This window comes from Oncorhynchus clarkii, unplaced genomic scaffold (genome assembly GCF_045791955.1).
Source record: "Oncorhynchus clarkii lewisi isolate Uvic-CL-2024 unplaced genomic scaffold, UVic_Ocla_1.0 unplaced_contig_6048_pilon_pilon, whole genome shotgun sequence".
Taxonomy (NCBI): Eukaryota; Metazoa; Chordata; class Actinopteri; order Salmoniformes; family Salmonidae; genus Oncorhynchus; species Oncorhynchus clarkii.
The window spans coordinates 16,410-37,019 of record NW_027258591.1 but is presented as its reverse complement, the minus strand read 5'-3'; the positions used below and the strand labels follow the sequence as shown (position 1 = coordinate 37,019).

The 20,610-nt window shown below is 41.1% G+C and overlaps 13 non-coding genes across 13 annotated transcripts; all 13 read right to left on the bottom strand.

The window, feature by feature from the left end:
- Positions 1-1,175: 1,175 nt before the first annotated feature.
- Positions 1,176-1,339, bottom strand: LOC139397439 (U1 spliceosomal RNA). Its single transcript, XR_011630915.1, has one exon. It is a non-coding gene; the product is annotated as a U1 spliceosomal RNA (small nuclear RNA).
- A 1,433-nt stretch (positions 1,340-2,772) lies between these two features.
- Positions 2,773-2,936, bottom strand: LOC139397438 (U1 spliceosomal RNA). The gene has a single exon (XR_011630914.1). It is a non-coding gene; the product is annotated as a U1 spliceosomal RNA (small nuclear RNA).
- A 1,383-nt stretch (positions 2,937-4,319) lies between these two features.
- On the bottom strand, positions 4,320-4,483 carry LOC139397437 (U1 spliceosomal RNA). Its single transcript, XR_011630913.1, has one exon. It is a non-coding gene; the product is annotated as a U1 spliceosomal RNA (small nuclear RNA).
- Positions 4,484-5,895: 1,412 nt separating this feature from the next.
- LOC139397435 (U1 spliceosomal RNA) lies at positions 5,896-6,059 on the bottom strand. Its single transcript, XR_011630911.1, has one exon. It is a non-coding gene; the product is annotated as a U1 spliceosomal RNA (small nuclear RNA).
- Positions 6,060-7,460: 1,401 nt separating this feature from the next.
- LOC139397434 (U1 spliceosomal RNA) lies at positions 7,461-7,624 on the bottom strand. The gene has a single exon (XR_011630910.1). It is a non-coding gene; the product is annotated as a U1 spliceosomal RNA (small nuclear RNA).
- A 1,387-nt stretch (positions 7,625-9,011) lies between these two features.
- LOC139397433 (U1 spliceosomal RNA) lies at positions 9,012-9,175 on the bottom strand. The gene has a single exon (XR_011630909.1). It is a non-coding gene; the product is annotated as a U1 spliceosomal RNA (small nuclear RNA).
- Positions 9,176-10,557: 1,382 nt separating this feature from the next.
- LOC139397432 (U1 spliceosomal RNA) lies at positions 10,558-10,721 on the bottom strand. The gene has a single exon (XR_011630908.1). It is a non-coding gene; the product is annotated as a U1 spliceosomal RNA (small nuclear RNA).
- Positions 10,722-12,130: 1,409 nt separating this feature from the next.
- On the bottom strand, positions 12,131-12,294 carry LOC139397431 (U1 spliceosomal RNA). The gene has a single exon (XR_011630907.1). It is a non-coding gene; the product is annotated as a U1 spliceosomal RNA (small nuclear RNA).
- Positions 12,295-13,710: 1,416 nt separating this feature from the next.
- On the bottom strand, positions 13,711-13,874 carry LOC139397430 (U1 spliceosomal RNA). The gene has a single exon (XR_011630906.1). It is a non-coding gene; the product is annotated as a U1 spliceosomal RNA (small nuclear RNA).
- Positions 13,875-15,314: 1,440 nt separating this feature from the next.
- Positions 15,315-15,478, bottom strand: LOC139397429 (U1 spliceosomal RNA). Its single transcript, XR_011630905.1, has one exon. It is a non-coding gene; the product is annotated as a U1 spliceosomal RNA (small nuclear RNA).
- Positions 15,479-16,861: 1,383 nt separating this feature from the next.
- On the bottom strand, positions 16,862-17,025 carry LOC139397428 (U1 spliceosomal RNA). The gene has a single exon (XR_011630904.1). It is a non-coding gene; the product is annotated as a U1 spliceosomal RNA (small nuclear RNA).
- Positions 17,026-18,408: 1,383 nt separating this feature from the next.
- On the bottom strand, positions 18,409-18,572 carry LOC139397427 (U1 spliceosomal RNA). The gene has a single exon (XR_011630903.1). It is a non-coding gene; the product is annotated as a U1 spliceosomal RNA (small nuclear RNA).
- Positions 18,573-19,955: 1,383 nt separating this feature from the next.
- On the bottom strand, positions 19,956-20,119 carry LOC139397426 (U1 spliceosomal RNA). The gene has a single exon (XR_011630902.1). It is a non-coding gene; the product is annotated as a U1 spliceosomal RNA (small nuclear RNA).
- Between the last annotated feature and the right edge of the window lie 491 nt (positions 20,120-20,610).

Below are 20,610 nucleotides of genomic sequence, written 5' to 3'. Positions count from 1 at the left end.
ATACATTGCATTTTTGGTCTAAATGTTGGTCTGGTAACACACAAGTAGGCGATGTACCAAAATGCTGAAATCACATTCGTGCACACAGCCAACCGAAAGACACCATTTATTTCTGGTGTTTTGTAGCGTTCCAGACGTTGTAGGAATAGTTTCATCACGCTTGTTTTCTGCTCTCAGTAAAATATGATTCCACCATCGACCACAGGGTGGCATACGACCCACAGATATGGAGGAGAAACAGTAGCCTACTACTTCATCAACAAGACACGGTAGTAGCTACAATGGGTGGTTTTTAATTAATTGTTTTATTTCACCAGGTAGGCTAGTTGGGAACAAGTTCTCATTTACAAACTGCGACCTGGCCAAGATAAAGCACAGCAGTGCGACAAAAACAACAACACAGAGTTACACGTAAACAAACGTAGTCAATAACACAGTAGAACATGAAAATAGAAAGATCTATGTACAGTGACATGGCCATACTCGTATTTGTAATTGTATCTGTAAATTGACAGGATGATACTCGCGATCAGGGTTAAACTGAAGTGTTTTAATATGCCTAAATACATTTTTGGCAGAATACCTCACTACACATTCTCACTGCAAAAAAAAAAAAAAAACTGCAGAAATGTCTGCAGAAATGTCTGTGGAATGGTAATGGTTGACCAGGGAAATGTCTGTGGCATGGTAATGATTGACCAGGGAAATGTCTGTGGCATGGTAATGGTTGACCAGGGAAATGTCTGTGGCATGGTAATGGTTGAGCAGGGAAATGACTGTGGAATGGTAATGGTTGACCAGGGCAATGACTGTGGCATGGTAATGGTTGACATTTATTGTGGTCTTAAATGACAAACTGTCCTATAAATGATTTAATAATCTAGCAAATAAAATACCTCAATCCACATTACGTCCTGAGGGCACAAAATGATCCATTCACAAGTAGGCCTTTTCCTTGACATTATCAGGACATGACAGGCATAATCACCAGTGCTACAATAACATATCACACACATCCGGGTTATCAGAAGACAGAAATGTATCTCTGAGGCCTTTAGTTGACTTATAAACAGACCCCAGTCATTCATCTGATAAGTAAAAAATCTCCTTCTCAACACGAAACTCAATAGAACTCCGAATTTAACACATTCCTCCATTATTTTTAACATCAAGATCAGGGGAGAGCGCGAACGCAGTCCCCCACTACCAGAAATTATGCAATCGAGATTTCCACATTTGAGAAATTCGCAGGGGTCAGCACAGCCGGAGTGCAATGGCTGAGCCTCGCCCTGGGTGAACCGCCTTCGTGATCACGGTGTCTCCCTTGCCAGGTAAGTATGAGTTGTACACGTTGGTAGAGGAGTACTCCTTCCAGGACAAAGGTGTTTGACTCACGGTTACCACTTCTACTACTGATAATACCACATCATATTGAACAGGGTTTAATGACGTTTACGAATACAGTTGCGGACAAGGCGAAGAAAAAAGCAATACATTTTGTTTTACTATATTATATCACGGACCGACTATTTTCCCATCAAGCAACACGGTAGAAATTCTAAATACATTGCATTTTTGGTCTAAATGTTGGTCTGGTAACACACAAGTAGGCGATGTACCAAAATGCTGAAATCACATTCGTGCACACAGCCAACCGAAAGACACCATTTATTTCTGGTGTTTTGTAGCGTTCCAGACGTTGTAGGAATAGTTTCATCACGCTTGTTTTCTGCTCTCAGTAAAATATGATTCCACCATCGACCACAGGGTGGCATACGACCCACAGATATGGAGGAGAAACAGTAGCCTACTACTTCATCAACAAGACACGGTAGTAGCTACAATGGGTGGTTTTTAATTAATTGTTTTATTTCACCAGGTAGGCTAGTTGGGAACAAGTTCTCATTTACAAACTGCGACCTGGCCAAGATAAAGCACAGCAGTGCGACAAAAACAACAACACAGAGTTACACGTAAACAAACGTAGTCAATAACACAGTAGAACATGAAAATAGAAAGATCTATGTACAGTGACATGGCCATACTCGTATTTGTAATTGTATCTGTAAATTGACAGGATGATACTCGCGATCAGGGTTAAACTGAAGTGTTTTAATATGCCTAAATACATTTTTGGCAGAATACCTCACTACACATTCTCACTGCAAAAAAAAAAAACTGCAGAAATGTCTGTGGAATGGTAATGGTTGACCAGGGAAATGTCTGCAGAAATGTCTGTGGAATGGTAATGGTAATGGTTGACCAGGGAAATGTCTGTGGCATGGTAATGATTGACCAGGGAAATGTCTGTGGCATGGTAATGGTTGACCAGGGAAATGTCTGTGGCATGGTAATGGTTGAGCAGGGAAATGACTGTGGAATGGTAATGGTTGACCAGGGCAATGACTGTGGCATGGTAATGGTTGACATTTATTGTGGTCTTAAATGACAAACTGTCCTATAAATGATTTAATAATCTAGCAAATAAAATACCTCAATCCACATTACGTCCTGAGGGCACAAAATGATCCATTCACAAGTAGGCCTTTTCCTTGACATTATCAGGACATGACAGGCATAATCACCAGTGCTACAATAACATATCACACACATCCGGGTTATCAGAAGACAGAAATGTATCTCTGAGGCCTTTAGTTGACTTATAAACAGACCCCAGTCATTCATCTGATAAGTAAAAAATCTCCTTCTCAACACGAAACTCAATAGAACTCCGAATTTAACACATTCCTCCATTATTTTTAACATCAAGATCAGGGGAGAGCGCGAACGCAGTCCCCCACTACCAGAAATTATGCAATCGAGATTTCCACATTTGAGAAATTCGCAGGGGTCAGCACAGCCGGAGTGCAATGGCTGAGCCTCGCCCTGGGTGAACCGCCTTCGTGATCACGGTGTCTCCCTTGCCAGGTAAGTATGAGTTGTACACGTTGGTAGAGGAGTACTCCTTCCAGGACAAAGGTGTTTGACTCACGGTTACCACTTCTACTACTGATAATACCACATCATATTGAACAGGGTTTAATGACGTTTACGAATACAGTTGCGGACAAGGCGAAGAAAAAAGCAATACATTTTGTTTTACTATATTATATCACGGACCGACTATTTTCCCATCAAGCAACACGGTAGAAATTCTAAATACATTGCATTTTTGGTCTAAATGTTGGTCTGGTAACACACAAGTAGGCGATGTACCAAAATGCTGAAATCACATTCGTGCACACAGCCAACCGAAAGACACCATTTATTTCTGGTGTTTTGTAGCGTTCCAGACGTTGTAGGAATAGTTTCATCACGCTTGTTTTCTGCTCTCAGTAAAATATGATTCCACCATCGACCACAGGGTGGCATACGACCCACAGATATGGAGGAGAAACAGTAGCCTACTACTTCATCAACAAGACACGGTAGTAGCTACAATGGGTGGTTTTTAATTAATTGTTTTATTTCACCAGGTAGGCTAGTTGGGAACAAGTTCTCATTTACAAACTGCGACCTGGCCAAGATAAAGCACAGCAGTGCGACAAAAACAACAACACAGAGTTACACGTAAACAAACGTAGTCAATAACACAGTAGAACATGAAAATAGAAAGATCTATGTACAGTGACATGGCCATACTCGTATTTGTAATTGTATCTGTAAATTGACAGGATGATACTCGCGATCAGGGTTAAACTGAAGTGTTTTAATATGCCTAAATACATTTTTGGCAGAATACCTCACTACACATTCTCACTGCAAAAAAAAAAAAACTGCAGAAATGTCTGTGGAATGGTAATGGTTGACCAGGGAAATGTCTGTGGCATGGTAATGATTGACCAGGGAAATGTCTGTGGCATGGTAATGGTTGACCAGGGAAATGTCTGTGGCATGGTAATGGTTGAGCAGGGAAATGACTGTGGAATGGTAATGGTTGACCAGGGCAATGACTGTGGCATGGTAATGGTTGACATTTATTGTGGTCTTAAATGACAAACTGTCCTATAAATGATTTAATAATCTAGCAAATAAAATACCTCAATCCACATTACGTCCTGAGGGCACAAAATGATCCATTCACAAGTAGGCCTTTTCCTTGACATTATCAGGACATGACAGGCATAATCACCAGTGCTACAATAACATATCACACACATCCGGGTTATCAGAAGACAGAAATGTATCTCTGAGGCCTTTAGTTGACTTATAAACAGACCCCAGTCATTCATCTGATAAGTAAAAAATCTCCTTCTCAACACGAAACTCAATAGAACTCCGAATTTAACACATTCCTCCATTATTTTTAACATCAAGATCAGGGGAGAGCGCGAACGCAGTCCCCCACTACCAGAAATTATGCAATCGAGATTTCCACATTTGAGAAATTCGCAGGGGTCAGCACAGCCGGAGTGCAATGGCTGAGCCTCGCCCTGGGTGAACCGCCTTCGTGATCACGGTGTCTCCCTTGCCAGGTAAGTATGAGTTGTACACGTTGGTAGAGGAGTACTCCTTCCAGGACAAAGGTGTTTGACTCACGGTTACCACTTCTACTACTGATAATACCACATCATATTGAACAGGGTTTAATGACGTTTACGAATACAGTTGCGGACAAGGCGAAGAAAAAAGCAATACATTTTGTTTTACTATATTATATCACGGACCGACTATTTTCCCATCAAGCAACACGGTAGAAATTCTAAATACATTGCATTTTTGGTCTAAATGTTGGTCTGGTAACACACAAGTAGGCGATGTACCAAAATGCTGAAATCACATTCGTGCACACAGCCAACCGAAAGACACCATTTATTTCTGGTGTTTTGTAGCGTTCCAGACGTTGTAGGAATAGTTTCATCACGCTTGTTTTCTGCTCTCAGTAAAATATGATTCCACCATCGACCACAGGGTGGCATACGACCCACAGATATGGAGGAGAAACAGTAGCCTACTACTTCATCAACAAGACACGGTAGTAGCTACAATGGGTGGTTTTTAATTAATTGTTTTATTTCACCAGGTAGGCTAGTTGGGAACAAGTTCTCATTTACAAACTGCGACCTGGCCAAGATAAAGCACAGCAGTGCGACAAAAACAACAACACAGAGTTACACGTAAACAAACGTAGTCAATAACACAGTAGAACATGAAAATAGAAAGATCTATGTACAGTGACATGGCCATACTCGTATTTGTAATTGTATCTGTAAATTGACAGGATGATACTCGCGATCAGGGTTAAACTGAAGTGTTTTAATATGCCTAAATACATTTTTGGCAGAATACCTCACTACACATTCTCACTGCAAAAAAAAAAAAAAACTGCAGAAATGTCTGCAGAAATGTCTGGTGGACCAGGGAAATGTCTGTGGTAATGGTTGACCAGGGAAATGTCTGTGGCATGGTAATGATTGACCAGGGAAATGTCTGTGGCATGGTAATGGTTGACCAGGGAAATGTCTGTGGCATGGTAATGGTTGAGCAGGGAAATGACTGTGGAATGGTAATGGTTGACCAGGGCAATGACTGTGGCATGGTAATGGTTGACATTTATTGTGGTCTTAAATGACAAACTGTCCTATAAATGATTTAATAATCTAGCAAATAAAATACCTCAATCCACATTACGTCCTGAGGGCACAAAATGATCCATTCACAAGTAGGCCTTTTCCTTGACATTATCAGGACATGACAGGCATAATCACCAGTGCTACAATAACATATCACACACATCCGGGTTATCAGAAGACAGAAATGTATCTCTGAGGCCTTTAGTTGACTTATAAACAGACCCCAGTCATTCATCTGATAAGTAAAAAATCTCCTTCTCAACACGAAACTCAATAGAACTCCGAATTTAACACATTCCTCCATTATTTTTAACATCAAGATCAGGGGAGAGCGCGAACGCAGTCCCCCACTACCAGAAATTATGCAATCGAGATTTCCACATTTGAGAAATTCGCAGGGGTCAGCACAGCCGGAGTGCAATGGCTGAGCCTCGCCCTGGGTGAACCGCCTTCGTGATCACGGTGTCTCCCTTGCCAGGTAAGTATGAGTTGTACACGTTGGTAGAGGAGTACTCCTTCCAGGACAAAGGTGTTTGACTCACGGTTACCACTTCTACTACTGATAATACCACATCATATTGAACAGGGTTTAATGACGTTTACGAATACAGTTGCGGACAAGGCGAAGAAAAAAGCAATACATTTTGTTTTACTATATTATATCACGGACCGACTATTTTCCCATCAAGCAACACGGTAGAAATTCTAAATACATTGCATTTTTGGTCTAAATGTTGGTCTGGTAACACACAAGTAGGCGATGTACCAAAATGCTGAAATCACATTCGTGCACACAGCCAACCGAAAGACACCATTTATTTCTGGTGTTTTGTAGCGTTCCAGACGTTGTAGGAATAGTTTCATCACGCTTGTTTTCTGCTCTCAGTAAAATATGATTCCACCATCGACCACAGGGTGGCATACGACCCACAGATATGGAGGAGAAACAGTAGCCTACTACTTCATCAACAAGACACGGTAGTAGCTACAATGGGTGGTTTTTAATTAATTGTTTTATTTCACCAGGTAGGCTAGTTGGGAACAAGTTCTCATTTACAAACTGCGACCTGGCCAAGATAAAGCACAGCAGTGCGACAAAAACAACAACACAGAGTTACACGTAAACAAACGTAGTCAATAACACAGTAGAACATGAAAATAGAAAGATCTATGTACAGTGACATGGCCATACTCGTATTTGTAATTGTATCTGTAAATTGACAGGATGATACTCGCGATCAGGGTTAAACTGAAGTGTTTTAATATGCCTAAATACATTTTTGGCAGAATACCTCACTACACATTCTCACTGCAAAAAAAAAAAATGGTTGACTGCAGAAATGTCTGTGGAATGGTAATGGTTGTCTGGCGTGGTACCAGGGAAATGTCTGTGGCATGGTAAATGATTGACCAGGGAAATGTCTGTGGCATGGTAATGATTGACCAGGGAAATGTCTGTGGCATGGTAATGGTTGACCAGGGAAATGTCTGTGGCATGGTAATGGTTGAGCAGGGCAATGACTGTGGCATGGTAATGGTTGACATTTACTGTGGTCTTAAATGACAAACTGTCCTATAAATGATTTAATAATCTAGCAAATAAAATACCTCAATCCACATTACGTCCTGAGGGCACAAAATGATCCATTCACAAGTAGGCCTTTTCCTTGACATTATCAGGACATGACAGGCATAATCACCAGTGCTACAATAACATATCACACACATCCGGGTTATCAGAAGACAGAAATGTATCTCTGAGGCCTTTAGTTGACTTATAAACAGACCCCAGTCATTCATCTGATAAGTAAAAAATCTCCTTCTCAACACGAAACTCAATAGAACTCCGAATTTAACACATTCCTCCATTATTTTTAACATCAAGATCAGGGGAGAGCGCGAACGCAGTCCCCCACTACCAGAAATTATGCAATCGAGATTTCCACATTTGAGAAATTCGCAGGGGTCAGCACAGCCGGAGTGCAATGGCTGAGCCTCGCCCTGGGTGAACCGCCTTCGTGATCACGGTGTCTCCCTTGCCAGGTAAGTATGAGTTGTACACGTTGGTAGAGGAGTACTCCTTCCAGGACAAAGGTGTTTGACTCACGGTTACCACTTCTACTACTGATAATACCACATCATATTGAACAGGGTTTAATGACGTTTACGAATACAGTTGCGGACAAGGCGAAGAAAAAAGCAATACATTTTGTTTTACTATATTATATCACGGACCGACTATTTTCCCATCAAGCAACACGGTAGAAATTCTAAATACATTGCATTTTTGGTCTAAATGTTGGTCTGGTAACACACAAGTAGGCGATGTACCAAAATGCTGAAATCACATTCGTGCACACAGCCAACCGAAAGACACCATTTATTTCTGGTGTTTTGTAGCGTTCCAGACGTTGTAGGAATAGTTTCATCACGCTTGTTTTCTGCTCTCAGTAAAATATGATTCCACCATCGACCACAGGGTGGCATACGACCCACAGATATGGAGGAGAAACAGTAGCCTACTACTTCATCAACAAGACACGGTAGTAGCTACAATGGGTGGTTTTTAATTAATTGTTTTATTTCACCAGGTAGGCTAGTTGGGAACAAGTTCTCATTTACAAACTGCGACCTGGCCAAGATAAAGCACAGCAGTGCGACAAAAACAACAACACAGAGTTACACGTAAACAAACGTAGTCAATAACACAGTAGAACATGAAAATAGAAAGATCTATGTACAGTGACATGGCCATACTCGTATTTGTAATTGTATCTGTAAATTGACAGGATGATACTCGCGATCAGGGTTAAACTGAAGTGTTTTAATATGCCTAAATACATTTTTGGCAGAATACCTCACTACACATTCTCACTGCAAAAAAAAAAAAAATGTCTGCAGAAATGTCTGTGGAATGGTAATGGTTGACCAGGGAAATGTCTGTGGCATGGTAATGATTGACCAGGGAAATGTCTGTGGCATGGTAATGGTTGACCAGGGAAATGTCTGTGGCATGGTAATGGTTGAGCAGGGAAATGACTGTGGAATGGTAATGGTTGACCAGGGCAATGACTGTGGCATGGTAATGGTTGACATTTATTGTGGTCTTAAATGACAAACTGTCCTATAAATGATTTAATAATCTAGCAAATAAAATACCTCAATCCACATTACGTCCTGAGGGCACAAAATGATCCATTCACAAGTAGGCCTTTTCCTTGACATTATCAGGACATGACAGGCATAATCACCAGTGCTACAATAACATATCACACACATCCGGGTTATCAGAAGACAGAAATGTATCTCTGAGGCCTTTAGTTGACTTATAAACAGACCCCAGTCATTCATCTGATAAGTAAAAAATCTCCTTCTCAACACGAAACTCAATAGAACTCCGAATTTAACACATTCCTCCATTATTTTTAACATCAAGATCAGGGGAGAGCGCGAACGCAGTCCCCCACTACCAGAAATTATGCAATCGAGATTTCCACATTTGAGAAATTCGCAGGGGTCAGCACAGCCGGAGTGCAATGGCTGAGCCTCGCCCTGGGTGAACCGCCTTCGTGATCACGGTGTCTCCCTTGCCAGGTAAGTATGAGTTGTACACGTTGGTAGAGGAGTACTCCTTCCAGGACAAAGGTGTTTGACTCACGGTTACCACTTCTACTACTGATAATACCACATCATATTGAACAGGGTTTAATGACGTTTACGAATACAGTTGCGGACAAGGCGAAGAAAAAAGCAATACATTTTGTTTTACTATATTATATCACGGACCGACTATTTTCCCATCAAGCAACACGGTAGAAATTCTAAATACATTGCATTTTTGGTCTAAATGTTGGTCTGGTAACACACAAGTAGGCGATGTACCAAAATGCTGAAATCACATTCGTGCACACAGCCAACCGAAAGACACCATTTATTTCTGGTGTTTTGTAGCGTTCCAGACGTTGTAGGAATAGTTTCATCACGCTTGTTTTCTGCTCTCAGTAAAATATGATTCCACCATCGACCACAGGGTGGCATACGACCCACAGATATGGAGGAGAAACAGTAGCCTACTACTTCATCAACAAGACACGGTAGTAGCTACAATGGGTGGTTTTTAATTAATTGTTTTATTTCACCAGGTAGGCTAGTTGGGAACAAGTTCTCATTTACAAACTGCGACCTGGCCAAGATAAAGCACAGCAGTGCGACAAAAACAACAACACAGAGTTACACGTAAACAAACGTAGTCAATAACACAGTAGAACATGAAAATAGAAAGATCTATGTACAGTGACATGGCCATACTCGTATTTGTAATTGTATCTGTAAATTGACAGGATGATACTCGCGATCAGGGTTAAACTGAAGTGTTTTAATATGCCTAAATACATTTTTGGCAGAATACCTCACTACACATTCTCACTGCAAAAAAAAAAAACTGCAGAAATGTCTGTGGAATGGTAATGGTTGACCAGGGAAATGTCTGTGGCATGGTAATGATTGACCAGGGAAATGTCTGTGGCATGGTAATGGTTGACCAGGGAAATGTCTGTGGCATGGTAATGGTTGAGCAGGGAAATGACTGTGGAATGGTAATGGTTGACCAGGGCAATGACTGTGGCATGGTAATGGTTGACATTTATTGTGGTCTTAAATGACAAACTGTCCTATAAATGATTTAATAATCTAGCAAATAAAATACCTCAATCCACATTACGTCCTGAGGGCACAAAATGATCCATTCACAAGTAGGCCTTTTCCTTGACATTATCAGGACATGACAGGCATAATCACCAGTGCTACAATAACATATCACACACATCCGGGTTATCAGAAGACAGAAATGTATCTCTGAGGCCTTTAGTTGACTTATAAACAGACCCCAGTCATTCATCTGATAAGTAAAAAATCTCCTTCTCAACACGAAACTCAATAGAACTCCGAATTTAACACATTCCTCCATTATTTTTAACATCAAGATCAGGGGAGAGCGCGAACGCAGTCCCCCACTACCAGAAATTATGCAATCGAGATTTCCACATTTGAGAAATTCGCAGGGGTCAGCACAGCCGGAGTGCAATGGCTGAGCCTCGCCCTGGGTGAACCGCCTTCGTGATCACGGTGTCTCCCTTGCCAGGTAAGTATGAGTTGTACACGTTGGTAGAGGAGTACTCCTTCCAGGACAAAGGTGTTTGACTCACGGTTACCACTTCTACTACTGATAATACCACATCATATTGAACAGGGTTTAATGACGTTTACGAATACAGTTGCGGACAAGGCGAAGAAAAAAGCAATACATTTTGTTTTACTATATTATATCACGGACCGACTATTTTCCCATCAAGCAACACGGTAGAAATTCTAAATACATTGCATTTTTGGTCTAAATGTTGGTCTGGTAACACACAAGTAGGCGATGTACCAAAATGCTGAAATCACATTCGTGCACACAGCCAACCGAAAGACACCATTTATTTCTGGTGTTTTGTAGCGTTCCAGACGTTGTAGGAATAGTTTCATCACGCTTGTTTTCTGCTCTCAGTAAAATATGATTCCACCATCGACCACAGGGTGGCATACGACCCACAGATATGGAGGAGAAACAGTAGCCTACTACTTCATCAACAAGACACGGTAGTAGCTACAATGGGTGGTTTTTAATTAATTGTTTTATTTCACCAGGTAGGCTAGTTGGGAACAAGTTCTCATTTACAAACTGCGACCTGGCCAAGATAAAGCACAGCAGTGCGACAAAAACAACAACACAGAGTTACACGTAAACAAACGTAGTCAATAACACAGTAGAACATGAAAATAGAAAGATCTATGTACAGTGACATGGCCATACTCGTATTTGTAATTGTATCTGTAAATTGACAGGATGATACTCGCGATCAGGGTTAAACTGAAGTGTTTTAATATGCCTAAATACATTTTTGGCAGAATACCTCACTACACATTCTCACTGCAAAAAAAAAAAAAAATGTCTGTGGAATGGTAATGTTTGACTGCAGAAATGTCTGTGGAATGGTAATGGTTGACCAGGGAAATGTCTGTGGCATGGTAATGATTGACCAGGGAAATGTCTGTGGCATGGTAATGGTTGACCAGGGAAATGTCTGTGGCATGGTAATGGTTGAGCAGGGAAATGACTGTGGAATGGTAATGGTTGACCAGGGCAATGACTGTGGCATGGTAATGGTTGACATTTATTGTGGTCTTAAATGACAAACTGTCCTATAAATGATTTAATAATCTAGCAAATAAAATACCTCAATCCACATTACGTCCTGAGGGCACAAAATGATCCATTCACAAGTAGGCCTTTTCCTTGACATTATCAGGACATGACAGGCATAATCACCAGTGCTACAATAACATATCACACACATCCGGGTTATCAGAAGACAGAAATGTATCTCTGAGGCCTTTAGTTGACTTATAAACAGACCCCAGTCATTCATCTGATAAGTAAAAAATCTCCTTCTCAACACGAAACTCAATAGAACTCCGAATTTAACACATTCCTCCATTATTTTTAACATCAAGATCAGGGGAGAGCGCGAACGCAGTCCCCCACTACCAGAAATTATGCAATCGAGATTTCCACATTTGAGAAATTCGCAGGGGTCAGCACAGCCGGAGTGCAATGGCTGAGCCTCGCCCTGGGTGAACCGCCTTCGTGATCACGGTGTCTCCCTTGCCAGGTAAGTATGAGTTGTACACGTTGGTAGAGGAGTACTCCTTCCAGGACAAAGGTGTTTGACTCACGGTTACCACTTCTACTACTGATAATACCACATCATATTGAACAGGGTTTAATGACGTTTACGAATACAGTTGCGGACAAGGCGAAGAAAAAAGCAATACATTTTGTTTTACTATATTATATCACGGACCGACTATTTTCCCATCAAGCAACACGGTAGAAATTCTAAATACATTGCATTTTTGGTCTAAATGTTGGTCTGGTAACACACAAGTAGGCGATGTACCAAAATGCTGAAATCACATTCGTGCACACAGCCAACCGAAAGACACCATTTATTTCTGGTGTTTTGTAGCGTTCCAGACGTTGTAGGAATAGTTTCATCACGCTTGTTTTCTGCTCTCAGTAAAATATGATTCCACCATCGACCACAGGGTGGCATACGACCCACAGATATGGAGGAGAAACAGTAGCCTACTACTTCATCAACAAGACACGGTAGTAGCTACAATGGGTGGTTTTTAATTAATTGTTTTATTTCACCAGGTAGGCTAGTTGGGAACAAGTTCTCATTTACAAACTGCGACCTGGCCAAGATAAAGCACAGCAGTGCGACAAAAACAACAACACAGAGTTACACGTAAACAAACGTAGTCAATAACACAGTAGAACATGAAAATAGAAAGATCTATGTACAGTGACATGGCCATACTCGTATTTGTAATTGTATCTGTAAATTGACAGGATGATACTCGCGATCAGGGTTAAACTGAAGTGTTTTAATATGCCTAAATACATTTTTGGCAGAATACCTCACTACACATTCTCACTGCAAAAAAAAAAAACTGCAGAAATGTCTGTGGAATGGTAATGGTTGAATGGTTGACCAGGGAAATGTCTGTGGAATGGTAATGGTTGACATGTCTGTGGCATGGTAATGATTGACCAGGGAAATGTCTGTGGCATGGTAATGGTTGACCAGGGAAATGTCTGTGGCATGGTAATGGTTGAGCAGGGAAATGACTGTGGAATGGTAATGGTTGACCAGGGCAATGACTGTGGCATGGTAATGGTTGACATTTATTGTGGTCTTAAATGACAAACTGTCCTATAAATGATTTAATAATCTAGCAAATAAAATACCTCAATCCACATTACGTCCTGAGGGCACAAAATGATCCATTCACAAGTAGGCCTTTTCCTTGACATTATCAGGACATGACAGGCATAATCACCAGTGCTACAATAACATATCACACACATCCGGGTTATCAGAAGACAGAAATGTATCTCTGAGGCCTTTAGTTGACTTATAAACAGACCCCAGTCATTCATCTGATAAGTAAAAAATCTCCTTCTCAACACGAAACTCAATAGAACTCCGAATTTAACACATTCCTCCATTATTTTTAACATCAAGATCAGGGGAGAGCGCGAACGCAGTCCCCCACTACCAGAAATTATGCAATCGAGATTTCCACATTTGAGAAATTCGCAGGGGTCAGCACAGCCGGAGTGCAATGGCTGAGCCTCGCCCTGGGTGAACCGCCTTCGTGATCACGGTGTCTCCCTTGCCAGGTAAGTATGAGTTGTACACGTTGGTAGAGGAGTACTCCTTCCAGGACAAAGGTGTTTGACTCACGGTTACCACTTCTACTACTGATAATACCACATCATATTGAACAGGGTTTAATGACGTTTACGAATACAGTTGCGGACAAGGCGAAGAAAAAAGCAATACATTTTGTTTTACTATATTATATCACGGACCGACTATTTTCCCATCAAGCAACACGGTAGAAATTCTAAATACATTGCATTTTTGGTCTAAATGTTGGTCTGGTAACACACAAGTAGGCGATGTACCAAAATGCTGAAATCACATTCGTGCACACAGCCAACCGAAAGACACCATTTATTTCTGGTGTTTTGTAGCGTTCCAGACGTTGTAGGAATAGTTTCATCACGCTTGTTTTCTGCTCTCAGTAAAATATGATTCCACCATCGACCACAGGGTGGCATACGACCCACAGATATGGAGGAGAAACAGTAGCCTACTACTTCATCAACAAGACACGGTAGTAGCTACAATGGGTGGTTTTTAATTAATTGTTTTATTTCACCAGGTAGGCTAGTTGGGAACAAGTTCTCATTTACAAACTGCGACCTGGCCAAGATAAAGCACAGCAGTGCGACAAAAACAACAACACAGAGTTACACGTAAACAAACGTAGTCAATAACACAGTAGAACATGAAAATAGAAAGATCTATGTACAGTGACATGGCCATACTCGTATTTGTAATTGTATCTGTAAATTGACAGGATGATACTCGCGATCAGGGTTAAACTGAAGTGTTTTAATATGCCTAAATACATTTTTGGCAGAATACCTCACTACACATTCTCACTGCAAAAAAAAAAAAAAACTGCAGAAATGTCTGTGGAATGGTAATGGTTGACCAGGGAAATGTCTGTGGCATGGTAATGATTGACCAGGGAAATGGTAATGGTTGACCAGGGAAATGTCTGTGGCATGGTAATGATTGACCAGGGAAATGTCTGTGGCATGGTAATGGTTGACCAGGGAAATGTCTGTGGCATGGTAATGGTTGAGCAGGGAAATGACTGTGGAATGGTAATGGTTGACCAGGGCAATGACTGTGGCATGGTAATGGTTGACATTTATTGTGGTCTTAAATGACAAACTGTCCTATAAATGATTTAATAATCTAGCAAATAAAATACCTCAATCCACATTACGTCCTGAGGGCACAAAATGATCCATTCACAAGTAGGCCTTTTCCTTGACATTATCAGGACATGACAGGCATAATCACCAGTGCTACAATAACATATCACACACATCCGGGTTATCAGAAGACAGAAATGTATCTCTGAGGCCTTTAGTTGACTTATAAACAGACCCCAGTCATTCATCTGATAAGTAAAAAATCTCCTTCTCAACACGAAACTCAATAGAACTCCGAATTTAACACATTCCTCCATTATTTTTAACATCAAGATCAGGGGAGAGCGCGAACGCAGTCCCCCACTACCAGAAATTATGCAATCGAGATTTCCACATTTGAGAAATTCGCAGGGGTCAGCACAGCCGGAGTGCAATGGCTGAGCCTCGCCCTGGGTGAACCGCCTTCGTGATCACGGTGTCTCCCTTGCCAGGTAAGTATGAGTTGTACACGTTGGTAGAGGAGTACTCCTTCCAGGACAAAGGTGTTTGACTCACGGTTACCACTTCTACTACTGATAATACCACATCATATTGAACAGGGTTTAATGACGTTTACGAATACAGTTGCGGACAAGGCGAAGAAAAAAGCAATACATTTTGTTTTACTATATTATATCACGGACCGACTATTTTCCCATCAAGCAACACGGTAGAAATTCTAAATACATTGCATTTTTGGTCTAAATGTTGGTCTGGTAACACACAAGTAGGCGATGTACCAAAATGCTGAAATCACATTCGTGCACACAGCCAACCGAAAGACACCATTTATTTCTGGTGTTTTGTAGCGTTCCAGACGTTGTAGGAATAGTTTCATCACGCTTGTTTTCTGCTCTCAGTAAAATATGATTCCACCATCGACCACAGGGTGGCATACGACCCACAGATATGGAGGAGAAACAGTAGCCTACTACTTCATCAACAAGACACGGTAGTAGCTACAATGGGTGGTTTTTAATTAATTGTTTTATTTCACCAGGTAGGCTAGTTGGGAACAAGTTCTCATTTACAAACTGCGACCTGGCCAAGATAAAGCACAGCAGTGCGACAAAAACAACAACACAGAGTTACACGTAAACAAACGTAGTCAATAACACAGTAGAACATGAAAATAGAAAGATCTATGTACAGTGACATGGCCATACTCGTATTTGTAATTGTATCTGTAAATTGACAGGATGATACTCGCGATCAGGGTTAAACTGAAGTGTTTTAATATGCCTAAATACATTTTTGGCAGAATACCTCACTACACATTCTCACTGCAAAAAAAAAAAAACTGCAGAAATGTCTGTGGAATGGTAATGGTTGACCAGGGAAATGTCTGTGGCATGGTAATGATTGACCAGGGAAATGTCTGTGGCATGGTAATGGTTGACCAGGGAAATGTCTGTGGCATGGTAATGGTTGAGCAGGGAAATGACTGTGGAATGGTAATGGTTGACCAGGGCAATGACTGTGGCATGGTAATGGTTGACATTTATTGTGGTCTTAAATGACAAACTGTCCTATAAATGATTTAATAATCTAGCAAATAAAATACCTCAATCCACATTACGTCCTGAGGGCACAAAATGATCCATTCACAAGTAGGCCTTTTCCTTGACATTATCAGGACATGACAGGCATAATCACCAGTGCTACAATAACATATCACACACATCCGGGTTATCAGAAGACAGAAATGTATCTCTGAGGCCTTTAGTTGACTTATAAACAGACCCCAGTCATTCATCTGATAAGTAAAAAATCTCCTTCTCAACACGAAACTCAATAGAACTCCGAATTTAACACATTCCTCCATTATTTTTAACATCAAGATCAGGGGAGAGCGCGAACGCAGTCCCCCACTACCAGAAATTATGCAATCGAGATTTCCACATTTGAGAAATTCGCAGGGGTCAGCACAGCCGGAGTGCAATGGCTGAGCCTCGCCCTGGGTGAACCGCCTTCGTGATCACGGTGTCTCCCTTGCCAGGTAAGTATGAGTTGTACACGTTGGTAGAGGAGTACTCCTTCCAGGACAAAGGTGTTTGACTCACGGTTACCACTTCTACTACTGATAATACCACATCATATTGAACAGGGTTTAATGACGTTTACGAATACAGTTGCGGACAAGGCGAAGAAAAAAGCAATACATTTTGTTTTACTATATTATATCACGGACCGACTATTTTCCCATCAAGCAACACGGTAGAAATTCTAAATACATTGCATTTTTGGTCTAAATGTTGGTCTGGTAACACACAAGTAGGCGATGTACCAAAATGCTGAAATCACATTCGTGCACACAGCCAACCGAAAGACACCATTTATTTCTGGTGTTTTGTAGCGTTCCAGACGTTGTAGGAATAGTTTCATCACGCTTGTTTTCTGCTCTCAGTAAAATATGATTCCACCATCGACCACAGGGTGGCATACGACCCACAGATATGGAGGAGAAACAGTAGCCTACTACTTCATCAACAAGACACGGTAGTAGCTACAATGGGTGGTTTTTAATTAATTGTTTTATTTCACCAGGTAGGCTAGTTGGGAACAAGTTCTCATTTACAAACTGCGACCTGGCCAAGATAAAGCACAGCAGTGCGACAAAAACAACAACACAGAGTTACACGTAAACAAACGTAGTCAATAACACAGTAGAACATGAAAATAGAAAGATCTATGTACAGTGACATGGCCATACTCGTATTTGTAATTGTATCTGTAAATTGACAGGATGATACTCGCGATCAGGGTTAAACTGAAGTGTTTTAATATGCCTAAATACATTTTTGGCAGAATACCTCACTACACATTCTCACTGCAAAAAAAAAAAAACTGCAGAAATGTCTGTGGAATGGTAATGGTTGACCAGGGAAATGTCTGTGGCATGGTAATGATTGACCAGGGAAATGTCTGTGGCATGGTAATGGTTGACCAGGGAAATGTCTGTGGCATGGTAATGGTTGAGCAGGGAAATGACTGTGGAATGGTAATGGTTGACCAGGGCAATGACTGTGGCATGGTAATGGTTGACATTTATTGTGGTCTTAAATGACAAACTGTCCTATAAATGATTTAATAATCTAGCAAATAAAATACCTCAATCCACATTACGTCCTGAGGGCACAAAATGATCCATTCACAAGTAGGCCTTTTCCTTGACATTATCAGGACATGACAGGCATAATCACCAGTGCTACAATAACATATCACACACATCCGGGTTATCAGAAGACAGAAATGTATCTCTGAGGCCTTTAGTTGACTTATAAACAGACCCCAGTCATTCATCTGATAAGTAAAAAATCTCCTTCTCAACACGAAACTCAATAGAACTCCGAATTTAACACATTCCTCCATTATTTTTAACATCAAGATCAGGGGAGAGCGCGAACGCAGTCCCCCACTACCAGAAATTATGCAATCGAGATTTCCACATTTGAGAAATTCGCAGGGGTCAGCACAGCCGGAGTGCAATGGCTGAGCCTCGCCCTGGGTGAACCGCCTTCGTGATCACGGTGTCTCCCTTGCCAGGTAAGTATGAGTTGTACACGTTGGTAGAGGAGTACTCCTTCCAGGACAAAGGTGTTTGACTCACGGTTACCACTTCTACTACTGATAATACCACATCATATTGAACAGGGTTTAATGACGTTTACGAATACAGTTGCGGACAAGGCGAAGAAAAAAGCAATACATTTTGTTTTACTATATTATATCACGGACCGACTATTTTCCCATCAAGCAACACGGTAGAAATTCTAAATACATTGCATTTTTGGTCTAAATGTTGGTCTGGTAACACACAAGTAGGCGATGTACCAAAATGCTGAAATCACATTCGTGCACACAGCCAACCGAAAGACACCATTTATTTCTGGTGTTTTGTAGCGTTCCAGACGTTGTAGGAATAGTTTCATCACGCTTGTTTTCTGCTCTCAGTAAAATATGATTCCACCATCGACCACAGGGTGGCATACGACCCACAGATATGGAGGAGAAACAGTAGCCTACTACTTCATCAACAAGACACGGTAGTAGCTACAATGGGTGGTTTTTAATTAATTGTTTTATTTCACCAGGTAGGCTAGTTGGGAACAAGTTCTCATTTACAAACTGCGACCTGGCCAAGATAAAGCACAGCAGTGCGACAAAAACAACAACACAGAGTTACACGTAAACAAACGTAGTCAATAACACAGTAGAACATGAAAATAGAAAGATCTATGTACAGTGACATGGCCATACTCGTATTTGTAATTGTATCTGTAAATTGACAGGATGATACTCGCGATCAGGGTTAAACTGAAGTGTTTTAATATGCCTAAATACATTTTTGGCAGAATACCTCACTACACATTCTCACTGCAAAAAAAAAAAAACTGCAGAAATGTCTGTGGAATGGTAATGGTTGACCAGGGAAATGTCTGTGGCATGGTAATGATTGACCAGGGAAATGTCTGTGGCATGGTAATGGTTGACCAGGGAAATGTCTGTGGCATGGTAATGGTTGAGCAGGGAAATGACTGTGGAATGGTAATGGTTGACCAGGGCAATGACTGTGGCATGGTAATGGTTGACATTTATTGTGGTCTTAAATGACAAACTGTCCTATAAATGATTTAATAATCTAGCAAATAAAATACCTCAATCCACATTACGTCCTGAGGGCACAAAATGATCCATTCACAAGTAGGCCTTTTCCTTGACATTATCAGGACATGACAGGCATAATCACCAGTGCTACAATAACATATCACACACATCCGGGTTATCAGAAGACAGAAATGTATCTCTGAGGCCTTTAGTTGACTTATAAACAGACCCCAGTCATTCATCTGATAAGTAAAAAATCTCCTTCTCAACACGAAACTCAATAGAACTCCGAATTTAACACATTCCTCCATTATTTTTAACATCAAGATCAGGGGAGAGCGCGAACGCAGTCCCCCACTACCAGAAATTATGCAATCGAGATTTCCACATTTGAGAAATTCGCAGGGGTCAGCACAGCCGGAGTGCAATGGCTGAGCCTCGCCCTGGGTGAACCGCCTTCGTGATCACGGTGTCTCCCTTGCCAGGTAAGTATGAGTTGTACACGTTGGTAGAGGAGTACTCCTTCCAGGACAAAGGTGTTTGACTCACGGTTACCACTTCTACTACTGATAATACCACATCATATTGAACAGGGTTTAATGACGTTTACGAATACAGTTGCGGACAAGGCGAAGAAAAAAGCAATACATTTTGTTTTACTATATTATATCACGGACCGACTATTTTCCCATCAAGCAACACGGTAGAAATTCTAAATACATTGCATTTTTGGTCTAAATGTTGGTCTGGTAACACACAAGTAGGCGATGTACCAAAATGCTGAAATCACATTCGTGCACACAGCCAACCGAAAGACACCATTTATTTCTGGTGTTTTGTAGCGTTCCAGACGTTGTAGGAATAGTTTCATCACGCTTGTTTTCTGCTCTCAGTAAAATATGATTCCACCATCGACCACAGGGTGGCATACGACCCACAGATATGGAGGAGAAACAGTAGCCTACTACTTCATCAACAAGACAC